At 44.3% G+C, this 24,589-nt stretch overlaps 1 long non-coding RNA gene across 1 annotated transcript in view; it reads right to left on the bottom strand.

Moving 5' to 3' along the window:
• LOC110400888 overlaps positions 1 to 7,298 on the bottom strand; it is a 19,927-nt gene extending 12,629 nt beyond the window's left edge. The window contains exons 1-2 of the long non-coding RNA XR_002440136.1: positions 1,333 to 7,298; positions 903 to 1,018 (exon numbers count right to left, since the gene is read on the bottom strand). This is a non-coding gene — a long non-coding RNA (uncharacterized LOC110400888). The remainder of the gene's footprint in view (positions 1 to 902; positions 1,019 to 1,332) is intronic.

The raw sequence follows: 24,589 nt of genomic DNA, 5'->3' as shown, positions 1-24,589 counted from the left end.
AAAATCACAAAACCATCACAGTCCTATACTACCAGTCACCTTCTGCAGCGTCATCCATCAGCTGCCGTACGCACAGCGTCAGACACAGGATTTGTCTCTACAACTCAGTACCACGGCAGGGCAACTGGGTGGGTGATCTGAAATCCCAAAGCTCCTCGGTGCAACCGCACCAGCTCCTGGCAGTTTTCACCTACGTGTTAGAGCAAAGGCTCGTATGCAGCCCTTCCGTCTCCCTCCTACGTGGTTCTGCCTCCATTTCTCAGCTTCTGCAGCTCCGAGAGCAGCAAGGCTGGGCGGGAAGTTCGGAACAGAACGAAGAGCTTCCGCTGGCTGAGCTCGTCACTTGTCTGTAATTAACCGAGTCAATTATCTCGGCTGCAATCTCTGCCACGTGACTTCATTTCTGACAGCAGCAAAGCACTTTCAAACTGCATAAAGCGAAAAGCGGATAGTTACTGCAAGCCCTTATCTCTTTTAGTAGGCACTAAATGTGATTTATGGCATCCAACTCCGAGCTTTTCCTTGTCAAGAAATATAAAGCAGCTGGCACGCTTCTTCTAATACCTCCAATACTTTGCGTAGCAGAGGAACCACACGCAAAGGATTATAGAGTTGTACCGTGCGCAGAAGCTCCTGCCGGCCCTGAAAGGTCCTCGGTCACATCCATATGTGCTTAAAGGTTTCAAGGTGGTTTGTTTTTACCGAGTAAAGCAGGGCAAACATCAAGCCAGTCTACAGCTAGTGCTTTTCTTAGCCCATCCTTTGCCGTGTCACCTCCCACACCACCTGCGGGGACTCAAAGGTGAAGGCTGCAGCCCCGAACCCTTCGGAGCTCCAATTTTTAGCAGCTCAGAAAGAATACTTCTAATAAAGGACATCGGCTCTTAATAAAAACGTCTTACCTTTCAGGCTTAACAGGAGGTCAGCAAGAGGGTTTGGATGGGAAGCTGAGAAATCCTGAATGAGATGCAGTGTCTTGGCAGACGTCTCTATAGCTCTTCTGCACGGCGCTGAGGTGCTGCGTGTACGAGAACAAGAGCATTACTAGAGGTTTCTGAAAGTGTTTGCCAGTGGTGTGTTCTTCTCGACACCGCTCTGGTGGAAAGGAAGACCTTCCAGATCCCATGGAAGTGAAACAATTTCTTCAAGCAGCTGAGACATCTCCATGCCGATACCTTCTGATACAGCATCTGAGCTCAGCAACTTAATAGCGCGCGTTCACTGGTTAAGGCTTCAATCCACCTAGCTTTTGATCCACCCAGCTTTCATGCAAAAGAGGAACTAAATTCCAGGGAAGAAAAAAAAGTAATCTGCATTATCCAACTGTTTTACCTGGTAACACCACCTGCCCAAAAGGCAGTAAGGCTTCGGCTCCTCAGGTTTCAGCGCAATCGCTTTTTCAATGCGTTCCTATGGGAAATCATCACCAACACACGTTACGTTCTCGTTAGAAGCCAAGAGCAGATGAGCATGTATGGAAAGAGGAAAGGAATAAGCCCAAAATTTGTCAGCAAACAGGAAAATTACAGCCACCGAGAGACCACAAATTTTCTTGTAACTGTTTCATTGAACGCAAAATCAGCTTTCTATCAGAAAAAAAAAAGAATTACTACGTGCAAAAAAAGAAGCGGCCCTTCACTTTATTCTACCTCCTTTTCCTAACCTTGACATAGTCACGTAAATAGCTGCCAACTTACCGATTTTATGTGGCCAGTTCCATAGCAGCTGGTGCATCCCCTTACCCTGCACTATCGCCGTTTTGGCCAAAAGGCAAATTAAGGAACCTGAAGCAGACGAACTGCCTTCGAAAAGGCATTAGCCAGTACTCACCGGAGGGCGCCAGCGGGCAGGAAAAGTTGGTATCTTACTACCGTATGATAATTTCACACCTCAAGTTCTCAATCTGCTTGTATTTTACTTGCAAGACTTGGATTCTTCATCTTTTTTCTGACGTTACAGTGCGCACAAATGCAGAGTGAAACCAGCTGACCCCCATGCGTCTTGCTGGAATCGCCTTCCTCACCCCAAACCACCCCCTGAAAGCATCCCATTGAGACCTACAGCTCCTCCGGTAAGAGCTGGAGCCTGTCTTCCTGACTTACCCTACTATAGAAGTACTGCTCAGCACGCACAGAAGCCAGCGTGCTCCTTTCACTCACCTTACAAATATATCCAGTTTGAATGCGCTTCCGGACGCTCTCGCATTCTGCCAGCTGCCCGCAGAGAGGAGACATTTGCGTGAAACTGAGCCAGCAGTTCTAAACAGACATCTGCATTCTGCACGTATCCTCCTTCTGAAGATATGAGCACATTTAAGCTTCGCATCTTTTACAGGGAGGGGACGTATGCAGCAAGCACTTACGGTACGGGAAGGCAATAGCTCCAAGGATGCCAGCGAGTGAGCGGGAGAGGCTCGCTGTCGCATGGAAGTTCATCGCGCTGATCGCAGAAAGTCTTCCGGCACATTTCTAAGCCCTATCTTTCTTCACTCAACAATGAATTCCGTGAAAATACGCAGTGCTGAAGAGAAAATCCTGCTACAGCAGGAGCCAGAACCGCAAAAAACTCTAATTAGCTCTAAGATGCACAGCCATCTCCCATACGCAACAGCAAATCCGTAGCGCAGCGGATGCCTACTCGGAGGGAAAATTATGTGACAACCTACCTAAATCTTGCAGCCTGAGCGGCCACCGCATTTGGGAAACAAAATAACATGGTTTGAATGCAACAAGCTCAAGTCAATCTCGTTTTCTCTAGGAAGAGACTCTAACATTTGGCCCTAGCAAAATCATTTTGTGAGCAGTGAAAGCAAGGAAAGTTTGATTGCCCGCGGATTTACGCTCTCCCATCTCGCCTCCCCACGCGCTGCTCTTCCCTGAAATGGGTTCAGAGGCTCACAAGTAAAGCTGAAAAGAAGAAAGATGTGAGTACATCTCCTCTGGGACTTCTTTTGCCCCATCCGCAGCTCTGCTCGTGCTGCCGGACCCTCTGTCTCTTTTCCTCATACGATCCCCCCAGGGGTCCCAGCTGAATATGTTTCCTCTAGCCATATTGTTTAAGGCTTCTGGATATGTTCAGTGAATACAAGTAAGCTTAAGATCACGCTACAAAGCAGTAAATTCTGGAAACACCCTTTCTTTTTCAAATGGAAGCTAAAATTCTGCATCATCTTTCTTTATACTACTGCCTCCTTCCCTGGGGGAAGCCTTACGAGTCCGTTCCCGTAAATCCAGTGGGATGAAGGGAGCCCAGCCTGACCTCTCCAGCAACCGCCGTACCAACGTCAAGCGGTGCAATACTCGTTTGTCAGGTGTAAATAAACATCAGACTTTGAAATGGTAGTAAAATAAGCAGTAAACAGCAGGCCTGACATGAAGCAAGGGGTAAGAAATAAAGCAAGGGATGCCTAAACTGGAGCCGGCTGCCCAGAGAAGCTGCAGTTGCTCCATCCCTGGTCAGGTTGGATGGGACCCTGGGCAGCCTGACCTCCTGAGTGGCAATCCTGTCTGTGGCAGGGCGGTTGGAACTAGATGATCATTAAGATTCCTTCCAACCTAAAACATTCTGTATATCGGTCTCTCATTGCAGTCCTAGGAACAGCAGCCTTAGCACGAACCTTCCTTTCCCATTTGCGCCTCAAGATCCAGGGCACGGTGGTGGTTTCTACGTATGAAACTGCTGTTCTGAGATTTCTTGAGGTCTTCAGCCTCCCTGCCTCTCCTTCTCCCCAACGCCGGGATGGCTTCCTGCTTTTCTCTCTTCTGCTTGTTCAGCTTGGCCTGTTCCTCAGTAATGGAACTATTTATTTTAATCCCTTTTGAGAAACGTCTTTGGATGAAATGTCACGAGAGGCACTACCAAGGTGCACAAAGACTAACAATAATAGGATAGATTAAGAAGAATGAGGTCGGGAAGGTGATTTTTATCTTTTCTAAGCATTTGGTAACTACGAGGATCGATGTCTCAGCAGTGACTTAAACCCTGCATTTATGAGACTTGCTGGACTAATTATTAACCAGAACTACTCATGAAGGTCAAACCACAAGTTCCCATAGAACTCCCAGCTCGGTAAGGATTTTCCCATTCATTAGAAAATAAACTCTGTGCAGCAGGAAAGAAGACACCACCGGACAAGAGCCCGCCTGTTTTTCCTGCTCAAATGCCCAAGCTCAGAACACGCAACTTGGATGGAGCTTCACGTTCAACGTTGCACTCTGGCTGACTCCCATTTGAAAGCAGGACTTTTGGCCTCCCAACACAAAATACGCAGCCCAGCACCAACAGCCTCATGGCCAGGGTGGCTTGCCAATCCAAATACGGCTCTTATCTCTTTGAACCGTTACAAAGACGTGCTAGTTAAGTCTCCCGGTGCTCCTTTCTCAATAAGACAAGAAGTAAATTAAGTTGGACCGCTGGCAACAGCACGGGCATGTGGAAACCTTTGCATTTTATTGCAATCGCATTTTGCCTCATACATATTCAACTAACTTTACATGGCAATACCCAACAAATTAATGAGCTAGATTATATTGCTAGTCGACCAGCACTAGCAGTGAACTGAAAATACCAGTGCTAGCCTGTAAATCCGTTTGGTGTTATTCAAACAGCGCTGCCAGTAAATCAAGAGAGATTTCATCACACGCAGGCAAGATGAAAATCCTAGGTCAGAGCTCAACTAGAGTCAGAGTAAGAGTCAGAAAGAATAAAACCCTTCCTAATCAAGTAAATGATTCAGAGAAGCAGAGCTTCAAAGTTTTCTTTATATAGAATTGAGAATTTCCCGTGGTGTTTTATGAGTATTACCAGTTTTTTATCTGCCCGTGCACTGAGCCTCTTCACTTGTAAGGGAGGGAGACAGATCATTAGCATGTCGCTATGCAATGAAACACGCCAGAAATTTAAATGTTTATTAATTTGGGGATTTAGTACCTTGGGAGAGACAGCAGAACTCCCAGAAACTTAGCCTTAAATTAATGATCCTCGGTCATCACGGTCATACAGAGCAAAGGGGTTGAGATCAGGATTTCCTAAACCTCAAAAGGAGGGGAGACAAGATCAAAGGAAAAAATTACAAAGTTGTCCAGAGAGCTTGGAGAGGAGGCTGGGCCGTAAATTCACACGGCACCAGTTATGGCGCATCGTTTCCCATTCCAGTGTACTTAGCAGCGCTGCACTCTACACGCACGGATGGTTTAAATAAGGCACTTAGTGATACTGGCATACACACTAGAAGTTTAAGCACGATAAATTGCTCTGGATTATGGCAACACTAACTTGCTACTAGCTGCTGTTTGCTTTACCCACGCAGGTTCTGCACTCTGTCCTTCGGCTCCATGTTTCCAAAGCCCAATGACATTTCCTTCCCGAAGGAATTCCTCTTTACACGTATCTCCCAGAGACCTTCCAATATTCTGAAGACTTCGTGGGTGTGGCAAGCTCATTTTATATAAACTATCTAATACTCTAGAACTAATACTAGCAGAAGCAACCTCGATTTCCCATGGGTTGTAGGCATTCATAGCCAGGTGACTGCTTCACACTTGATGAATGACACAAGGTTTTCTTCATCAAACGCTACCTCTGAACAGTACTAGAGCCATAGCCTTAGACGCTACTCTTCCTGAGCGAGTCATTTTAGGACTCTATTCCTAAAATAGATAGAGTCTGACATAAAAAAGTTGTAGGAGAAACATCTTGCGGCAGTTCCTCCCGTAACGTCTCGCTGAGGACCACATTCTTCCAGGAAAAGATGGACTTCCTCTTCCTACAGACCTGGTTTTACATTTTAATTAAGGCTTTAACACCATTAGCCATCAGAGCTACAGGTGTTACGTGAAGAAGTGTCAACAAAAATATTCTTGATGGCATCTTGGTCTTGCCTAGCATCATCACTTTGACTGAGGTCCCGGAACACCAAATCCACACAGCTTGTTTGAACTGTCCTCTACTAAAATGACTCATTCTAAAGCAAAGAAATGCACACTAAAACCTCATTTCCTGCCACGGCATTTGATGAAGCCTAAAAATATTTTGCTGTGTGACAGCAGCTACGCTGGATGAAAAGGAAAGTCACATTGACCCACAATCCTACTGTACATCCAAAGTTAGGCAAGCTTTTTAATCTGCGGTCGTTACTTCACACCTATCGACAGCATTTGTGCCATCTTTTTTACATAGCCAATCAACGCTATGACATTCTTAAGCCAGTTTTAGCCGAGCTTTAGTTTTTGCCATTGTCCTGCACAGGACTCTGAGAGACATCGTCTTGTAGTTTCCATAGTCTCTTCTGATGTCTAAAGGGAAATTTAAACGTACCACAGAATCATAGAATGGCCTGGGTTGAAAAGGACCATAATGATCATGTCGTTTCAACCCCCCTGTTGTGGGCAGGGCCGCCAACCACTAGAGCAGGCTGCCGAGAGCCGCATCCAGCCTGGCCTCGAATGCCTCCAGGGACGGGGCATCCACAATGTCCTTGGGCAACCAGTTCCAGCACGTCACCACCCTCGGCGTGGAAAAATTTCCTCCTAACATCTAAGCTAAATCTCCCTCGTGTTAGTTTAAAACCATTCCCCATGATTAATTTAAAACCATAACCATGATTAAGGGCCTCTTTTATTTTTATTAATGAGTAGCCTCTATTTACTCTGAACCTCCGAAACACTGTCTTTAAACAAGCTCTGAATTATCTGCAAGCACTTTACTGCTAGTGCTCTTCCCGTACTCAATCTTTTCCCATAGTCATTCCGTTTCTTTTGAACTTATTATTACTTACTGAAATCTTTCCCGTGCTCCTGTACAAGGACATTCAATCTCAGTACTTCATGGTAATGACCATAAAATGTTTTTGCTGTTAAAACACCTTGAACCCTACTCTACTGATGCCAAACTGAGACTTGTATCTGTTTTTAATACTCTGGAACACTGCCATATTCTTGTCAGGTAATTTATAATGGTTTAAAAAAAAAAAAACTACATTTTTTCCTACCATTCTACCATGACAACGGCAGAAAGCAAAATGAGCAGCAGTCTCCTCACATTATCATGGATTCTGCCCTAAGAGATACTGTGAGCTCCATGATTTTCTATAGCTTGTGTGTCATAATCTGAGTCAAGTAATTATATATATTTCCTACGTATCTCACCACAGAATTTAATTTCACAGAGATTCTCTGTTATCTGTTGATATGGTTAATTCATGTTCCTTACTTATTCTATGCTTTCTGTAACACGCAATGTTCATACCCTGACAAGTTGTCTTGGGACTACTGTGGAAGCAAAACTCCTAGCTTTACATAGGAAAAGTAAAAAATCAACTTTCAACAACTTGGGCTTGACACAAGAATTTCTTTGAAAATAACAAAAAATAAACCCCTAAAGAAAAAAAAACTACAAAAAAAAAACCCCAAAAAACCTAAGCACAAATCACCCCGCAACAGCGTAGGTCATTGAGAATGAAGGCCGGGAGGCTGGGAGGAAATGGTGTTAAACGAAGACTAAATGTTGAAGAAGATATCTCATATTCAGATACCTGTGGTCATTAAAATGCTACATTTCTGAAAAACTACAGGGATCAACACCGGCAAACAAAGAATACAAGAATGAGCATACATACAGTTGATTTGCTGTTCATTGAAGGGTGAGTGTGGGAGCCTCACTGCTGGAGGTCCACCTAATCTGGTTTGGAAAATATCCATCAGAAAGCACACGGCTTTGTTTTGGAGTGGATGTATTACCTGAGTCTCCTTTGTCCCAGTTTTACATGATTAACTGTTTTCTGAGAATGACTGTGAACTAATGGATATTGAATGGTGCAGCAAAAGATTCCCCTGACATCAATGCTGTTGCTATTAAATAACTTCCTTAAGCTGGATAATATACCAGATTAAATTTAAATCGGAAGCAGGTCAGCCTATGTTTGAAAATTCATCTAGTCATTGGGTGGGTGGCAGCAGAGAATCAAATTTAAAGCAGTAGATCGTAAGCAGCCCGAGGCAATAATACGATGCCGTACTAGCATGCCTCAGCTCAAGCAGTATATGCAGTTCTTTGAGTAATAAATGAAAAAGAAAAAGACAATCCGATGGATAGAGTCCATGAAGCTACAGGAACAGAAATCTTGCGCAACATCACCACACTCACGTTACGGCAAGCAGACCAACTGTTGTGTTCTCTTACAAGTAGTTCCACGCATTGATTTTTATCCGTGTCTAGAGAGCAAGGCATCTTGGCAAATTACGTTAAGTAAGGATTCTATATAGTTACCTGGGAGAAACCAAAACTAATCTTCATTTGTGATTTAAGTCAAAACTCCAATCGCTGTTGCAGAAGAGAAAGGCTGAAATGCCCTTTTCCTACCCACACCTCAATCAATTTTTCCTTAATCCTAGAAAAAGTTGACATTTTTATTAGTTACCAAAGCTGGAATACAAGATAAGTCTTGAAATCTGTTTGATTTCCACGTTGGTTTTATCTGTTGAAGATCTCTAGTCTGCCTCAGGAGGTGGTAGGAACGTACCATTTGTGTTTGCAGAACAATGTGTATTTGTTCCCAGTGAAGCCTGAAGACACAAATAGTATTCTGTGGAACATACTGTACTTGCCGAGTGACTTCGTGCTCATTTAAACCTCTGGGTTTATTCGAGAAACATGCAAGTTTTCCCAAATACTACTACGAAAGAGTCTGGCACATATCTTGGCAAGACACGCCTATCATAATGACTTACTGCGTAAACTACTTATGCTTTCAAGGAAGGCGTCATTTGCGTCGGCACAGATGAGAAGAGTGGCAGGACAAAGCCTTTTGTAGAGCATGAGTTGTTTCCCAGGCTTGTAGCACCATCAGCTTTGCTACGAGGGATTTCTATTGATGTACTCATGCCGTTAAGATCTCATTTCTCACAACTCATGCTCAAATGTCAGACGCTTCATGTGCCTAAAAGCTTTTCAAATAGAGAATACCGGCAGCCAAGACAGGGCAGCGATGGATACGATAGCAGTAACTTGCTCTCCTTACACTGCTCTGTTCTGATGGGTTGGACCCAAGCCCTCAAAAAAGGGCAATACAGAAATCATCTTATGATGGAAACAAGACTGCCAGGGTTTCTTCAGTTCAGAATTCCTCCTGAAGAGGTAGCAACAAGATGAAAATCAATCAAACAAACCACATTTAATGGAATAGCCAAAGGTACCTAAAGTAGTTAACCTCCTTCCCTTAAAGAAAGCTGCAGTCTAAGAAGAGACCTAGTGAGCATAAACATAACCTTCAGGACTATTCTCCCTTCTACCCCAGTGAAGTTCAAAGCAAATACTAAGCACAAATAGAAATTACGGCTTTTATATTCGGGAACCATATATTTAAACAACATAGAGATAACATGGTTGCTGACACAGCAAAAACTGTACCTCTACTGAGATGCAGTTAGAAGCTTTCATCCAGAAGACAAGGTGCAAATGAAACAGTACACAAACCGGCTGGAATGTCGTTATTATTTCCAATAGATCTCCCTACTTCTGCAATTTCAGGATTCATCAGAAATATGACTAACACCTGAAAACTTCCTTAACATCACCTGCTCCTCTCCAACAGCAAGCACGGACTAAAAGATCATCTTCTAGAGAAATACTAGGGGCTACATTTTTCATGGGAACAAGGTACAGAAGCTCATAAAGTTACTTCCACACAGCACATTTCCCTTCACGCCACTTTTATTATAACTGTCCCTCAAGAAATGAAAAAAAAAAAAGGAACATGCTGGGGCCAACTTGTAGCCAAGTCTTTGTTTAAAGAAGACGTATTTTTTCTTGTCCAACAGATAAAAAGCAACCCAAAGACTGTAAATGTCAACTTACTTCACAGTCTCCAAAAGGACGAGTGAAAAAAGGAGGAAAATTATCCCTGCTGAGATTTCCTCTGTTCCTGCTCATCGTTTTCACAGCTTTCCTCTTCCTCGGCTCTTCTCCGGCATCTCCAGAGCTTAGGATACAGAAACGCTCAGGATGCTGACAGCCCTGGAGAAGGGGAGGACCTTCCTGAGAATGGGGAATGCCATCAGGTGCTCTTGCTGCATGCTATTTTTCCTCTTCTCCACGCCGAAATATCTCACAATACCTATTCCTGCTTGCTGCAGTCTCTTCTGCCCCTAACTGATAGAATCCCCTGCCTAAACCACCTGTAAAACACAAGAAAAGCTCAACCCAAAACTGAGGCATAGCTCAAAATGGGCCAGCTCTGGGCAGCAATCCATGAAGAGTTACGTCCTGAAGCGCTGCCCATTGCTCAAGTTACAGCTACCATCAAGTCCTACCTGGAGTGCTGTCTCTTCAAAAAAAAAAAAAGACGCCCACCTGCAGGACAGCCAGATGTACCAAGTGAATTTAAAAGGGCTGGCCCACCATTCAGCACCTCTTGAGCATTCAAGGTGCTGTCCCAAAGTGATGGACTTCAGAAACGAGGGCACGCTTCAGATGCTTATCAAACCCAACAACGCATCCTCCCTCATTTCTCATTAACATACGTAATATCTCCAAGATGGGCCAAAGCTCATTACTTGTTCTGCAGCAACAGCTTTCAACTGTTACCAATAGATGTTCCACATGAAACAGTTAACTTGGACAAAAGCTAGAAATAACAGCACCTGCAAAACTTTTCCCTCTGAAATCCCTTGCCGCTCCGGTTGCACTTCCAGTGTTTCTTTTAACAACAGGAGCCAAACCCAAGGCAAACGCCCAGCTCTCTCAGCTTTCCTCATCTTTAAGGCTGCTGTTAGGGACTTGAAGTTGCACTACAAACACACGCCCAAATGGGTAGGGGATTCCAATAGCGAGTAAGCTTTTTCCCCTCACTTCATTCACAAGGATGTCACACCCTTACGTCTAAGCAGCAAAATGTATGGGTTTGTCAAACAATCCACATCTTCTCTATCCATCTCTAATAGCAAGGAAGAACAAACATACAAACCTGCACTGTCCTCCTACTCATAAGCTGAAATACGTTTAATGTCCAAATTATTTAATTGGGCATCATATCTGCCTGATCATGGCAGGACACAGCTTAGTGGACGCCTTGGTAATGGGTCGATAGTTCGACTTAGTAGCAATGATCTTGAAGGTCTTTTTCAACCTTAATGATTCTACGATCAGAGATCTTATACAGCTACAGCAAAATAATTACATTTATGTCTGTATCAAAAAACATCAGTCTGGCCACACCAAGACAGGAGTACGCAGGCATAGAGAACACCTGGTAAAGCATCCATCAGCTCACAATACACAAACCCATTCTAAAGGCCCTACGTACACCAAACACTCAGCACCACCCTCATGCGTTTCTGTGTTCCAGAACGGTGCCTACAAGGAGAGCACAGCCAGAGATCTGTCCCGCTGCACAGGATGACTTGTCCGTGCTTGTAGCAATCAAAAGGACCAACACGATGGAAAAGGCGTTACAAAAGAGGTCGAAGAACCCACACGATAGCAAGGTGCTACAAGGAAAGGGAAGTAGATCACTCACCCGTATCAGAAGATCCTGGGTTTGCAAGGAAAAGCATCCACCAAGGAGAGATCTCCAGAAAGAGATCCTTCCTCAGTGGCAGTCAGCCCTTAAGTGAGGCCTAAGAGGTGAACTGCCTTCACCTGTGCTCCCAGGGCTAACTGGCTCTTTCCTCCAGGTGCTCAGTCAGTGGTTCAGGCCATGACTCAGCAGTTCCCATACACTCCACCCCTCATTAGTTCATGGCATGAACTAATGACTGAGTCAGCTGGAGGGTGAGCCTTCCCTGATACAGGGATCCGACACACCACAACACTTATACAATTGCCTGTTGCGATGCAGGTTGACACAATGCGAGACGATTGATGATCGGTTCGTGGTTGAGGTTCATGTTGTCTCATCGGCCAGTGCTCGATGATGTTACTGGAGGCATGCAGTTGTTTGGTGCAGGGACTAAAGGGGGGGGGGTCCTGATCTGCCATAGGGACATGATGAGGGTCCCCTTAGCAATGAAGACCGGAGTGGTGACCACAATGTCAGTAGGGCATGTACCGATCACCAGAGGGACTGCCAAGCCTCCCACTTCCAGTGATCTCCCCCAAAGCACAAGTAGGCCACACCACCTTGGTCCTACTTGGACCTTCCAAGGCCATTCTAGTCTATGGGTACTGGGTTCTAGATTCTCAGGGGCAGGGAGCAGAAGGTTATTTTCATGACCAATGTGGGGTCTTACCCAATTGTCAGTGCCCGTAATTTGGATCCTAAGAGGGGAGGCTCATGTTGCCTGTAGCATCTTCAGGGCACTGGGTCTGCCGTCTCTAGGCCTTTCATTCAGGTCCCACAGGGTTTCATAGAGTCCCTTTGTCCCCCCTGCAGGGACAGAGAGTCTGTCTTCAAAGCAGCCTTCAGGATGCCATTACAACATTCAATGAGGCTGCTCCCGTTGGATTATATGGCAGATGAAATCGCCATTCAATGTTGTTCTCCTCTGCCCAGCGCTGTATCATCGTGCCCGTGAAGTGCATACCCTGGTCGCTCTCGATGACCTGTGGAGTCCCATATACTGCCATTAACTTGGTTAAAGCCTTGATGGTGTAGGCCTACTTTACTTTTAGTACCGGATTGGCCTGCAGCAGTCCACTTGCCATGTTGACACAAGTTAATGCATATCTGGCCCCCTCAGATCACGGGAGAAGGCCTATATAATCAACTTGCCACCGCTGGAGAGGGTTAAGCCCCCTGGCAAGGCGGGCAGTCGTATCTAGCAAGGCTTTCGGTCTCATTCTCAAGCAACCTTCGCACTTATGACATGCCTGGACGATATCTGACATAGTTATGGGCAGCCCCCATGCCTTTGCAGCTGCCCACATTGTCTTCTGTCCAGCATGGCGCAGCTTCTGGTGTAGCCAGTGGGCGATGTTCTCGGAAGGAGAGTTCTCAGTCCACCATACTCAAGCCAGCATGTCCGCCTCATCAGTTCCTGGTGACTGCAGCGCATGATGTCCAGAAACATGGTAGACGCGTATGGTTCTATGTTTAACCACATGTCCTTGCCCCAGATCGGTCGGGCGTGGATGGTCCAGTCTCAGATGGCCCACTGCGCGACCCAAAGAGTGAGACCCCGATATGCAGCCCAGCTATCTGTGCAGATGTTCAGTGCACTGTCACTGGGTTCCTTGGTGATAACCATCCACATGGCTCGCAGCTCTGCCCAGTGGCTACTTTGACCATCCCCCTCTTCAAACCAGATTGTGTCAGGGGACGGATGGTACGCCACTGCTCTCCACTTGCTCGGGTTACCTTTGCTGGACCCGTCTGTATACCAGGCATCTTCAGGAATGGGATGTATCCCCTCCTGAACAGGACTCTTCTCCGGTGGAGCGACCGTTGTTTCTTTCGGCGCACTGCTGTGATACACCACTGGGCCTAAGATCTTTTGAAGTTCTTCTTACAACGGTGATGAAGACAAACTACTCCTCTGGCTGAGATAGGTGATGCATCGTGCCACTGTCTATGCTTGGGCCACCCCTCTCTTAGGAAGGTGGGTCAGATCTTTCACCCACCCCTGAATTGGCAAGGTGGTCTTAACTGTGACCTCAGATGCTTGGGTTATCGACTCTACCGCCTGTAATGCAGAGTAGGCAGCCAATAACTGTTTTTCAATCATGCTGTATCTTTCCTCCGCTCCGTGCCAGACCTGAGACCAGAACCCGATCGGGGTCCAAACAGAACTCTGGCACTGCCACAGCCCCCAGCCAAAGCTGTCCTGAGTGACATGAACGTCCAATTCAACTGGGAGGGTAGGATCAAATATACCCAGCGCCTGGGCATGTTTAACAGCCAGTTTTGCCTGTTTGAAAGCCTCCTGTTCCGTTCTCCCCCAGTCCCATAGCTGTCCTTTCTTTGTGAACCTATATAATGGCCTCAGCAGCTGCGCTATATGAGGTATAACAGAACGCCAATATCCCAATATACCCAAGAACTCCTGCAGCTGCTTTGGTGTTGTAGGGACTGGGAACGCCTGAACCTTATCTATGACAGCACTGGGTAATACTTAGGTCTTTCCTGACCAAACTACCCCCAGGAATTTCACAGACAGGCCTGGACCCTGCACCTTCTGGGGGTTGATAGCCCATCCTTTTTCCTGCAGATAATGAATCTGCTGCCTGCCCTACTGCCTCCAGTGAGTCAGATGTCAACATGAGATCATCAATATAGTGATACAAGCTAACAGTGTCTGGTTTTCCCCAATTTGCCAGGTCACGCGCCACTAGGTTATGGCAGTATGTTGGTGAATGCACGTACCCCTGTGGCAGGGCCTGAAAGGTCCACTGCCTGCCTCCCCATGTAAATGCGAACTGGTCTCGGGATTCTTCAGCAACTGGAATACTGAAGAATGCATTTGCCAAGTCTAGGACACAGTGGTAGGTTTTTATTTCCCTGCTCAATGTCTCCATTATGGAGGCAATATTGGGTACAGCTGCGTGAACAGGCGGCGTGACCTTATTTAATTCTCTGTAGTCTACTGTCATTCTCTGTGTGCCATCTGACTTCCACACTGGCCATATGGGGGAATTATATGGGCTATGTGCAGGTCTTATGATCCCAGCTTTCTCTAATTCCTGCACAGTCCTTGATATTTCATTTTGCCCCCCCCAGGAGTCCATACCGTCTCACATTAGTAATACGGCGAGGTTCCAGCAGGCGAATAGGCTCATGCTTCACATGGCCTGTAAGTATCACCTGCACCACCCAGATACTGATACACCACTGATAGAGTTTGAACTCTCCTGCAGTCTCTGGAGAGCCAGACCCCATAATATGTCTATGCCCAAGATGTACTCTGGGACTGGGGCAATAGACACCTTAGACTCCCAGGGTGGGAGATGCCCAACCCCCAGTTTCAACCACATCTGGGTTACTGGTCTGCCTCCCGAAGCCACCAATCATCACTCTGTCCCCATTAAACTTAGTCGGATCCCCGTAAATAATTGATGTATCCAGTCCCATGTCAACCAACACCATAACCCTTGGTATGTTCTTTCGGGACCAGAAAATGGTCAGCTCAACATAGAGCCTCCAGTCCCATCTGGAGGCCCTACTTACGTGGGGACTAATATCCCCTATCAAGCCATGAACTGGGCAAGTGCCAAGTCATTTTCCTCAGGTGGCTTGGGCATCGTAGCCCGAGTCATCTGGGGAGGCTTTTTCCTTTTATTAGGGACTATAAAGTCCTCTAGGTTCCAAGTATTTTCTGGTACTCATTCAATTATTCGTACCCCTGCTCTTTTGGAGGTACTCTGAAATTTTTGGTAGTCCCTTAAGTTGTTTCTGTAATTGAAGCAAAATGCGATTAGGTTGGCGATAGATTTTAGCAAAAGCCACCCTGGCCCGTGTAGGGTCATTAAACATCTGTTTACGGGACACCTGTATGGGGCCCGATCGGGGTGTCTGTGGGGCAGCTTTTCCAGTTTTAATTACTGGATATACCTCAGCCCCTTCCACTGTCCTAATATTACGCTTTGCCCTTAAGCGCTCTGTCTCCCCCAGATCAGCCACCAACTGGGCGGCCTGCTGAACAATGGCCTCTGAGGCCACTAAGTGGTTCAATATAGGTACTACAGTGCCATAATAGTGGGAGAGTGCCTGTTGTAAAATTAGGTCCCTCATTCCGGCCGAGAATTTTACTATATCAGAACTTTCAAAGGCTTCCTCATAAATGGCCTCTTTCATTCTTAGCTCACAAATATACATTTGGAGGTCCTCCGTGGAGGACCATAAACCTGCATGCACCGGGATGTTGGCCTTATTAGGCCAAGTGATACGGCATGCCGGCATCAACCAATCCATTAGGAAATGATCCTCCTCATTAAGTTGCACAGTGGCATGCAGTCTTTGCCTAAGGTTAGGGTGCGAGGTAATGTAAGCAAGCTTGGAAACTTCTGGTCCATTGACCACAACGCTCTCTGCCCCGATGTCCCATCATTGGATGAACCAAACCAGTACACTCTCCCTTGGCTTCTGCTGAAAACGTTGCACCAAATCCATCAATTCAGGTGCCAGATAGGGGCGAGCTGTTACATGGAGATGGGTTTGGGCAGAGAGCTATTGATCACGGGGCACTCCTTCTGTTCTATCCTGTATCTTCTTTGTTTTTTTGTGTCACTACAGGTTGGATCTCGAGGGGATCCACCTCAAGTGGGGCTTCGAAATCCGACCTTGAGATTTTTCCTGTTGGATTACCCACATCTACTGTTTCAGGGCCCTGAGTATTTTCCAATGCAATATTGCATATTTGCTTTAAAAAGGAAAGTTAAACTCAATTTTTTCTTGGTCAGTACGCTAAGCTCTTGGTAAAATTTCTCAGTGCAATCATGCAGTAGTCGGTTCTAATTTTCTATATTATTCAAAAGTTCTGAGCGAATTAGAGCCATTAACAGGGGCCATGCCACAGTGGACACAGCCAATCGGCATCCCTTTGTAATTAGGATATTTTTATCTAATCCACACAAAGACTTCACCATGCCAGATGGTGAGCGGGAAATTTTTCCATTTTCCTGGAAGGGACCCCACTTTTCAATTATGGCTGCCAGTTCATAAAAGGGTGAACCCAGAAATCCTGGGATGGGCCCCGGCAAGGTTTTATCTAGAGGAACAATGTTCTCCCGCTTGGCCCACTTAAAGATATTCAAAAGAAAAGCCATTTTAATATTTTGGTCTGTCTGGCTCACCAAATGTAGCAATCAGAAGGACCAACACGATGGAAAAGGCATTAAAAGAGTTCGAAGAACGAGCACGACAGCAGGGTGCAACAAAGGAAGGGAAAGCAGATCACTCACCCATATCAGAAGATTCTGGGTTCACAGGAAAAAGCATCCACCAAAGAGATATATGCAGAAAGAGATCCTTCCTCAGTGGCAGTCAGCCCTTAAATGAGGCCTAAGAGGGGTGGAGCCAGGCTCCACCGCTTCCAGTCATCCAGGTGAATTGTCTTCACCTGTGCTCCCAGGGCTAACTGGATCTTTCCTCCAGGTGCTCAATCAGTGGTTCAGGCCATGACTCAGCAGTTCCCAGACAGCGCTGTACCCATCAAATCTCAGCTCCCTTTCAACCTGCTCTGCAGAGATGGCTCTTCTGGGACCAGGTGGGTTCCAAGAGCAGATGACCACAATAGCAGCTTTGTAACAAAAGTACTGTCGAGAAGACCCAGGAGATCCATGAAAAGCCTCTCCTCCGCATTTGGGCAGATCCCAAGGCCAGCCCAGACAGTCCCAGACGCTTATTGCTTTCTCTCTCGTTCAGAAAACACTCTCAAACACTTGTCAAAGCCTTCTGGCCTCAAAGCACCGCAGGCTGCAGCCAACCACTCTCCGATCGCTGCTGCCTCAGCCAGCTCTCAGCAGACCCCTCTCATTCACAACGTTTCTTTCTTCCTTTACAGCTTTAAAATGTCACTCATTACTGCAATAACTACAAGACAGCGAGAGGAAAAATAAGCTTTGCTTCCAATGATGATTAGATTGAATGCAGAGCATGTTCTGTCATGCTTAACAAGCTCACAGCCAAATAAGCAGGGAATGGCTTGTGTCACGGAAGCAAAGAATATAGCATGGAGAAAAAGGAGCAGGCACCGAGAAGCAGCACGGTGGCCCTTCAATAATCCGCAAACATTCAGCAGCAATGGATAAGATAGAAAAGTGAGCAATCATTCCCTGTTCACTTCTTCATAAACCAAAAGCATCCAATCAAAACAAAAAAAAGCTTTAAAATCTCCACTGATGAATTCAAACAGAAGAAGCAGATCCTTTCTACATACAGCATGTTGAATTATGGAACCTGAACCAGAGGATGGCATGGGAATGGGAAGCGATTCTAAAAGGACTGCGCAAACGCACAGAAGACGGGTCCATCAAGGGCTACTGTCTGTCGGCAAACTCACTTCTGTGCTCCTGCCTGCCGGAGATAAGGACTGCAAACTGAAGGGAAGTCATCCTTAAACACTTCCTGCACTTCCTCTCCCCGCCCCCCCCTTACATTTTCCTAAATAGACAGTGCGGTGAACTGAAAGTAATTATAAGCTTTACTCAATTCTAAGCATTACTCAAGTAAAGGGAAATCAAACTACAGCGTCTTCTGGAATTAAGGTATCCTACACTTTTCAGTTGTATACATCTTTGAATGTATGAAGCATCATTTCATTAGCAATAAAGTTTTTGCCATAGTAAAATTAATTAGTGTAAGGAGAGGCTGTAATTAAAACAGCTTGCGATCATCCCATGACCCAGGCACAGCTGGAAAGGGAGTAATTTCCTGTTCTACTCCTGACAGCAAATAATTATTCCTGGGACTGATAAAGGTAGTTACATATTCCTTTCCAATAAATCCCAGGCCTCCCATGTGCTGCTCTGCTATTTCCTTTCTCCAGCAGCCCTCTCTGCAGCTGTTCTCTGTAATTAACAGCAAGATGCTGATGTGCAGAAGCTTTCCTTCCGTTTGGAAAAAGGACAGGTCCAACAGGACAAGAACTGTGTGCCCTTTAACCGAAGCTGTTCAGGGAAGAGGAGGGCACAGGCTGTGACACAGGTACACAGAAGACAACAGCGTGCACAGCTCCCGAGGCTTGGCATTTCATATTAGAAACACGTGACTGAACGTCCCATTACGGCCACAATAAAACTCTGAATGATGAAACTAAGCTATCAATATTATGTCCTGAATTAGAACCCTGCCTTGGAAAACGTCAGAAATTCAACTACCGAAGTGACTTAGAAACTTTAAGACTCAACTTGACAGCCAAAAGAAAAAAAAACACAAACCCACATTCTTTCAAGATGTTTGCCCAGCAGAAAATGCCAAGCACCAGAATATGCTAGGGATTAGTTATGCTGTCTCTCCCTCGCTTCATATCAAAGCTTTACTTGAGAACAGCATTTCAATATCAAGAGCTAAAAGGCACGATCTTTCCGAGACGATAAATACTTTTATTTAAAGGTCGGCAGTCCAACCTATCCTCCAAATCAAAGATGCAAAGAATCACCGAGGCTGGAAAAGACCCTCTGCTTTCCCTCCTCAGGGAGTTGCAGGAAGCGAGGAGGTCGCCTCTCAGCCTCCTCTTCTACAGGCTGGGCAACCGCAGTGCTTGCCCTCAGCCTCTCCTCACGGCTCGTGCCTCCAGCCACCAGCTGGTGCCTCCTGTCACCAGCTCTGGTGCCTCCTCCGGGCGCTTTAGAGCACCTTCACCTCTTTTTTGTATTGTGGAGCCAAGAACTGTATACAGTACTCATGGTGAGGACACACCAATGCTAAATATGGTGGGAGAATCACCTCTGGCCGTACCTAATGTGGTTTGCCCTCTTGGCTGCCAGGTTATACCTCTGATTTGTATTGAGCCTGCTGTTGACCAGCACCCTCGGGGTGAAAATTGAAACAAAACAAGATAGAACTTCAGAATTAGGAATTTCAAACATGCTGTTCTAGACCAAATGCAGTCGATCATTTCCACGAACACACCATCTTTGACAGCGGCAGATAATTTGTGAGGCACACTTTTTGGCAGACCAGACTGGAAAAATTTGCTTTCAGCAGAAACTTATTTCTAAACTTCAGTTGCTAGCTTTCCACTGATGTCAAAAAATATAATGGTTTATGTCTTCTTGAGCAATGTCCAGACTTCCTGGACACCTTCGTCCTTCAGGACTGACTTCCAAGGGATTCTCTCAGATAACACTTTAAACAGTACAAAGCAGCAGTTTTGCTCATCCCCTTCCTGACTTCACCAAGAATAGAAAACCCAGTCGTTTTGTGGTCACTGTGCCCAAGTCAACCTATGACTACCACAGCTATGACCATTCCTTTTCTGTTCATAAACAGCAGGTCTAACGGAGTGCTTCCTAGTAGGCTCTCTTACCAGCTGTGTCAGGAAACTATCTTCCTCACGCTCCAGGAACCCCTCCTAGACTGCTTCCTCTCAGCTGTGTTGTACTTCCAGCGTACTCTTGGCTGGGTAAAAACCCAGAGAGAGGTGGTGTATGGAATTAAATCCAGATGGTGAGCGGTCGCTAGTGGTGTTCCTCAGAGGTCAGCAGGTCAGTACTGGAGTCGGCCCTGCTTAGTATCCTGCTTAGTCGGCCTCTTCTCCCACGTAACTAGCAATTGGACTAGAGGGAATGGCCTCAAGTTGCACCAGGGGAGGCTCAGGTTGGATATTAGGAAAAATTTATTCTCCAGAAAAGTGGTGAGGTATTGCAACAGGCTGCCCAGGGGGGTGGTGGAGTAACAGGAAGTTTTCAAGAAGGGTAGTTTTCAAGAAAAGGGTGGATGTCACATTGTAGTCTAGAGCAGTCACTGGTGTGGGTTAATGGTTGGACTAGATGATATTACTGGTCTTTCCAGCCTAAATGATTCTACGATTCTCTGAAAATTTTATTTCAAAAAGATAATGTTTTGTATTAACGAGAGGTTTTATTGTAATTTGCTTCCAGAAATTGCAGTATCTTCAATGTCAGCATAGATACAACTTCAGTTGCAACTGGTTAAGAATCTGAAACTATAGCTGATCCTTTACGGAAAAAAAGAGCATCCTTTCACTTAAGCGTGCCCGTGGTAGCTTGGAACATTCCGTTGTTTACTTGTCCCATTTTAGATAGTCCTTATCTGAGAAAGGAGACGAGGAGTAGCTTCTTGTGGATTGCAGATTGCAGAGTACTTACTCCATAAGCAGATTGCGGACTACTTACCGAAAGATTCAAGGTATGAATTTATATTGCATACTTACTGGGACTATTTCAAGGTAGCAAAAACAATCAAATTGTTAGCAGTGTTTTGGAAAAAAAGCCGTTCTCCTTTTGTGTATGACTTCAGAACGAATGCATTACTTTCCGTCTCAGAGGGCTGATAATAAGATAAAACTCCTAACGACTGTAGGGTGCGCTGATACTCTACTGATACAAAATATAAGTATCTAGCATCTAACTCTGGATCCGTGTTGTTTATGCAGAGGCAAAGTCTGATTTAAATGGGATTAGCAGTGTGTATGAATTTAAGCATGTCCATAAATGTCTGCAAGGCTTTAGTTATTCAGTGCGCTCATTATCTCAATTTGTTGTTTCGTGGAAATGTTCCAAGTATCTCATCTAATCAGATCCTCCTGCAGGTGCAACATATGCTTACGAAAAAGTTAGCTATGTATAGCTCCTTTCACAGTTGTGGAAGATCAATGGAACGTTTTTATTGCCGGTGCATGTACGTGTCTGTGAATTATCCTGTAGGAATTACAATCCCTCAATGAGATTACAGTGTGAATTCTAATGGGTATAAAGCTGATGGCAGAAGCGTCATTTCTTGGATAAAAGCATTATAATTAAATTGAATAGCCAACGTATAAAAATACATACATTTATTTGCCCTACCCTGCTCCACTGCCAGCGAGTAGGCTGGGGACAGGCAAGAGATTGGGAGGGGATGCAGCCGGGACAGCTGACCCAAACCGGCCAAAGGAATATTCCAATGCCATATGGCAGTGTGCGCAGCAACGAAAGTTCAGGGAAAGGAAGTGTTTGTCTTCCCAAGTAGCAGCGGTGTCTGCTGAAACCCTGCTTTCCAGGAACTGGATAAACATCTGCCTGCCAATAAGAGGTAGCGAATAAATTCCTTTTTAAGCTTTGCTTGTGTGCACAGCTTGTATTTCACCTATTAAACTGTCGTTATATCTATCCATGAGTTTTCTCGCCTTCCTTCTATTTTCTCCACATCCTGTAGGAGAGACGAGTGAGTAAGCAACTGTGTGGGTGTTTGGCTGGGGTCAACCCACCACTTTTATATAAATATTTCACATCTTATATCCTAGATTTTGATGGTAATGAGATTGCTGTATATGATAATATAAAAATCACAGTATATTTACAAAAATATTTTAGAAGCACATCTTGCTCTCAAGATGTACTGTTAGATACTACTGATCTTTTCAAATATGAATTAAAAATAGGAAGATGCAAACACGGTTCTGTGAAGTCTTACCGTTCCACTTTCAAATTTTTGCTTGAATTACAAAGCTCTGAAATCCTATGGTGTAGCATTCCATAATGATATTCGCAATCATAATTTAGATAATCAATAAATTAAAAGTTCAAAGCCTTTTTTTTTTGTCAGAAGAAAAGGATTCCATAGTTCATTAAAAATGGTAGTAAAAGTTATTGTTCTATCTTGTTTCCTGTAAGGAAGTTAAAATGCCTAGGGATTAACGCAGAAATGCTCTAGGGTACCAAGTAGTTTTAAGACAAAATATTTACTAGTCTCCGGGTCTCAGTTTTCAAAATGTCAATAACTTTTTAGGTGCTATGTTGTATTTAAAGCACATTTGAATTTTAGAAATGATAAACGTGCAATTAGTACTCAGAATCACTTACCAGTACTGGGACAAAGGAGAAGCAATGGGCTGTATTTTCTTAATTTTTTTTAGTCTCAACGTTATGGCATCCTTCAAATATCAGTAAAGTCATCCGAAGACCACGCTCTTCAGAGTTGATAATTTATGTCTGACGTCATTAAGGTGGCAGGTGCAAGCATTAACCTCATCAATATTTCATAGAGGTACACCGGCTATTTGTAGTTAGTGTAGGAGTCGAGATAAAAAGGAAGTTCAGTGAATAAAGTTTATAAAAAATAAAGGTTAAGCCCTACTACCAGAACGGGAGAAAAAACCAAAGTGAAGTAAAAGATCAAAAAGTTAATAGGCTGTTCAAGCTGAGATCATTCTTATCCAACCCTTCTCCATTTGAGGTGTAAAGAAAAAAAGTTTGTTTGTAAATGCCAACGGTTCATTTCATCATCAAGGAATGTTTATTTTCTGTGAGCTGCTGTCTACTAGTAACTCCATAATCGATCATAACCATCACATTTATCTTTCTGTGCAACTTAACTGTCAGAAAACTTTGACATTAGTCGTAAATTAATCCGAAAAAAAAGCATCAGAAATGTCTGTCTTTTCATTTTGAAAGTAGTAATTCACATTCGTGTGATTTCTGTTACTGCTGTGAACAGCGCTGCAATTAACAGTCTGTAATACTTTCCGTGATAAATCTGTTTTTCGGAGGCTCATCATTCAGGTGTAAATAGTTACTCCACATTCAAATGGTAGCGTGAGAGAAAGGCGTCATTATGTAAAACCAAATTTGGAAGTATCTCCGTTCTTAACTAAACTTTAGCCTGCCTGCTGTTACTTTACATGACTCTAGTAGATAGATAGTTTTAAAAAAAGTATTTCATTATACAACCAACTAAAGGGATGCATCAGAGAATTTATTTATTTTTTTTTACCATGAAGAAACATTACAGTACAAGCTATACATCAGCTCAATTAAGCACACGTAACCCTGAAGCTCCTATGTTAATCCCTGTGGTGATAAAACAGTAATTGTTCTGAGAGACTACAAGCAAAACTGCGACTCAAGCAAGGACACGTCGTTCCATTTGATCGCAGTTGCTGCCATGTAACTAATTCTTTTGTCCACCATCTCAATGTACTGCTTCATTTTCCCTGGGGATTTCTCCCAAGCTCTTTTATGTTAATGTTTTCGTGTTGACCTGTCCCTATCTAATCTGCATTCCCAATCAAACTGAAATAACTGCCTTGATTTACCTGATGATTTTTTTGAGCTCTCAATTTTTCACAGTATTTTAAATGTTACAGCTAGTTCAGCGTTAACCATTAATTCGGTGTATCTTCTAAAGCTCAGATTTTACACTCTACTTCTTTGTATTTCCTAAGTACAGACTTCTGCTCCAAACAGGCATACTTAACTCACACCTTGTGAGGACTTCACTTTGCCATGGGCTTACAGTCTTCAGAAATGTTACTCTGGAGGTAGATTCCCGAGAATTTTTTTTTTCCTTAAGATTAAATAATCCTAATGAGATGAAGATGTATTTAATTACAGCCAGTTCGTTTGTTTCTATTTGTAATGTATTAGATAATAACCTTCAACATGTGTAAAATGCTGTATTCATATTTCTCTGGAAATTGCCCATCATGCCATTCCGACATGTTAAGAACTTATGCCTTCCTCTCTGTCCAAGAGGTAATTGCACACAATACTAAGGATAGGAAATTAAGACAAAAGATATTCCTTTTTAAAACCTGAATGTATAGGAAGTTTGACTTTGAGAATCTTATATTTCATCCGTTGATATGTAATTATGTTGCTTTGCTCCTCTTCCTTCTCAGACTGTACTGTAAAAGTGAAAATGTTAATACGAGTCACATCTCAGTCGCTGAAAAGAATGGGTGCACTTCTCCTGACATTCACTGCTAGATAAACACCTAAAAGCAAGATGATGAAAACACTTCCTTTACTTCAGGTATGCTATCCCATTAAATGATTGCCAAAAAATGTAGACAAATGAAGAATTACTGTCTATATGTGTAGATGCTGTTTCCAAACTCATCCTGGGATAAATGAATTTGCCAGCAGTATGAAAGGAAAAAGTCACTTGAGACAGAAGTACCCAAGTGAATCTGCCCTAAGGGTCTAGGCTGCCATCAGTAAATATTTTACATTATGTGATTATAATTAATACAACAATTGCTATGTGCGTGAGGTG

This window comes from Numida meleagris, chromosome 6 (genome assembly GCF_002078875.1).
Source record: "Numida meleagris isolate 19003 breed g44 Domestic line chromosome 6, NumMel1.0, whole genome shotgun sequence".
In the NCBI taxonomy this organism is placed as follows: Eukaryota; Metazoa; Chordata; class Aves; order Galliformes; family Numididae; genus Numida; species Numida meleagris.
The sequence above is the reverse complement of the archived record's forward strand: the minus strand, read 5'-3'. Positions and strand labels throughout refer to the sequence as shown.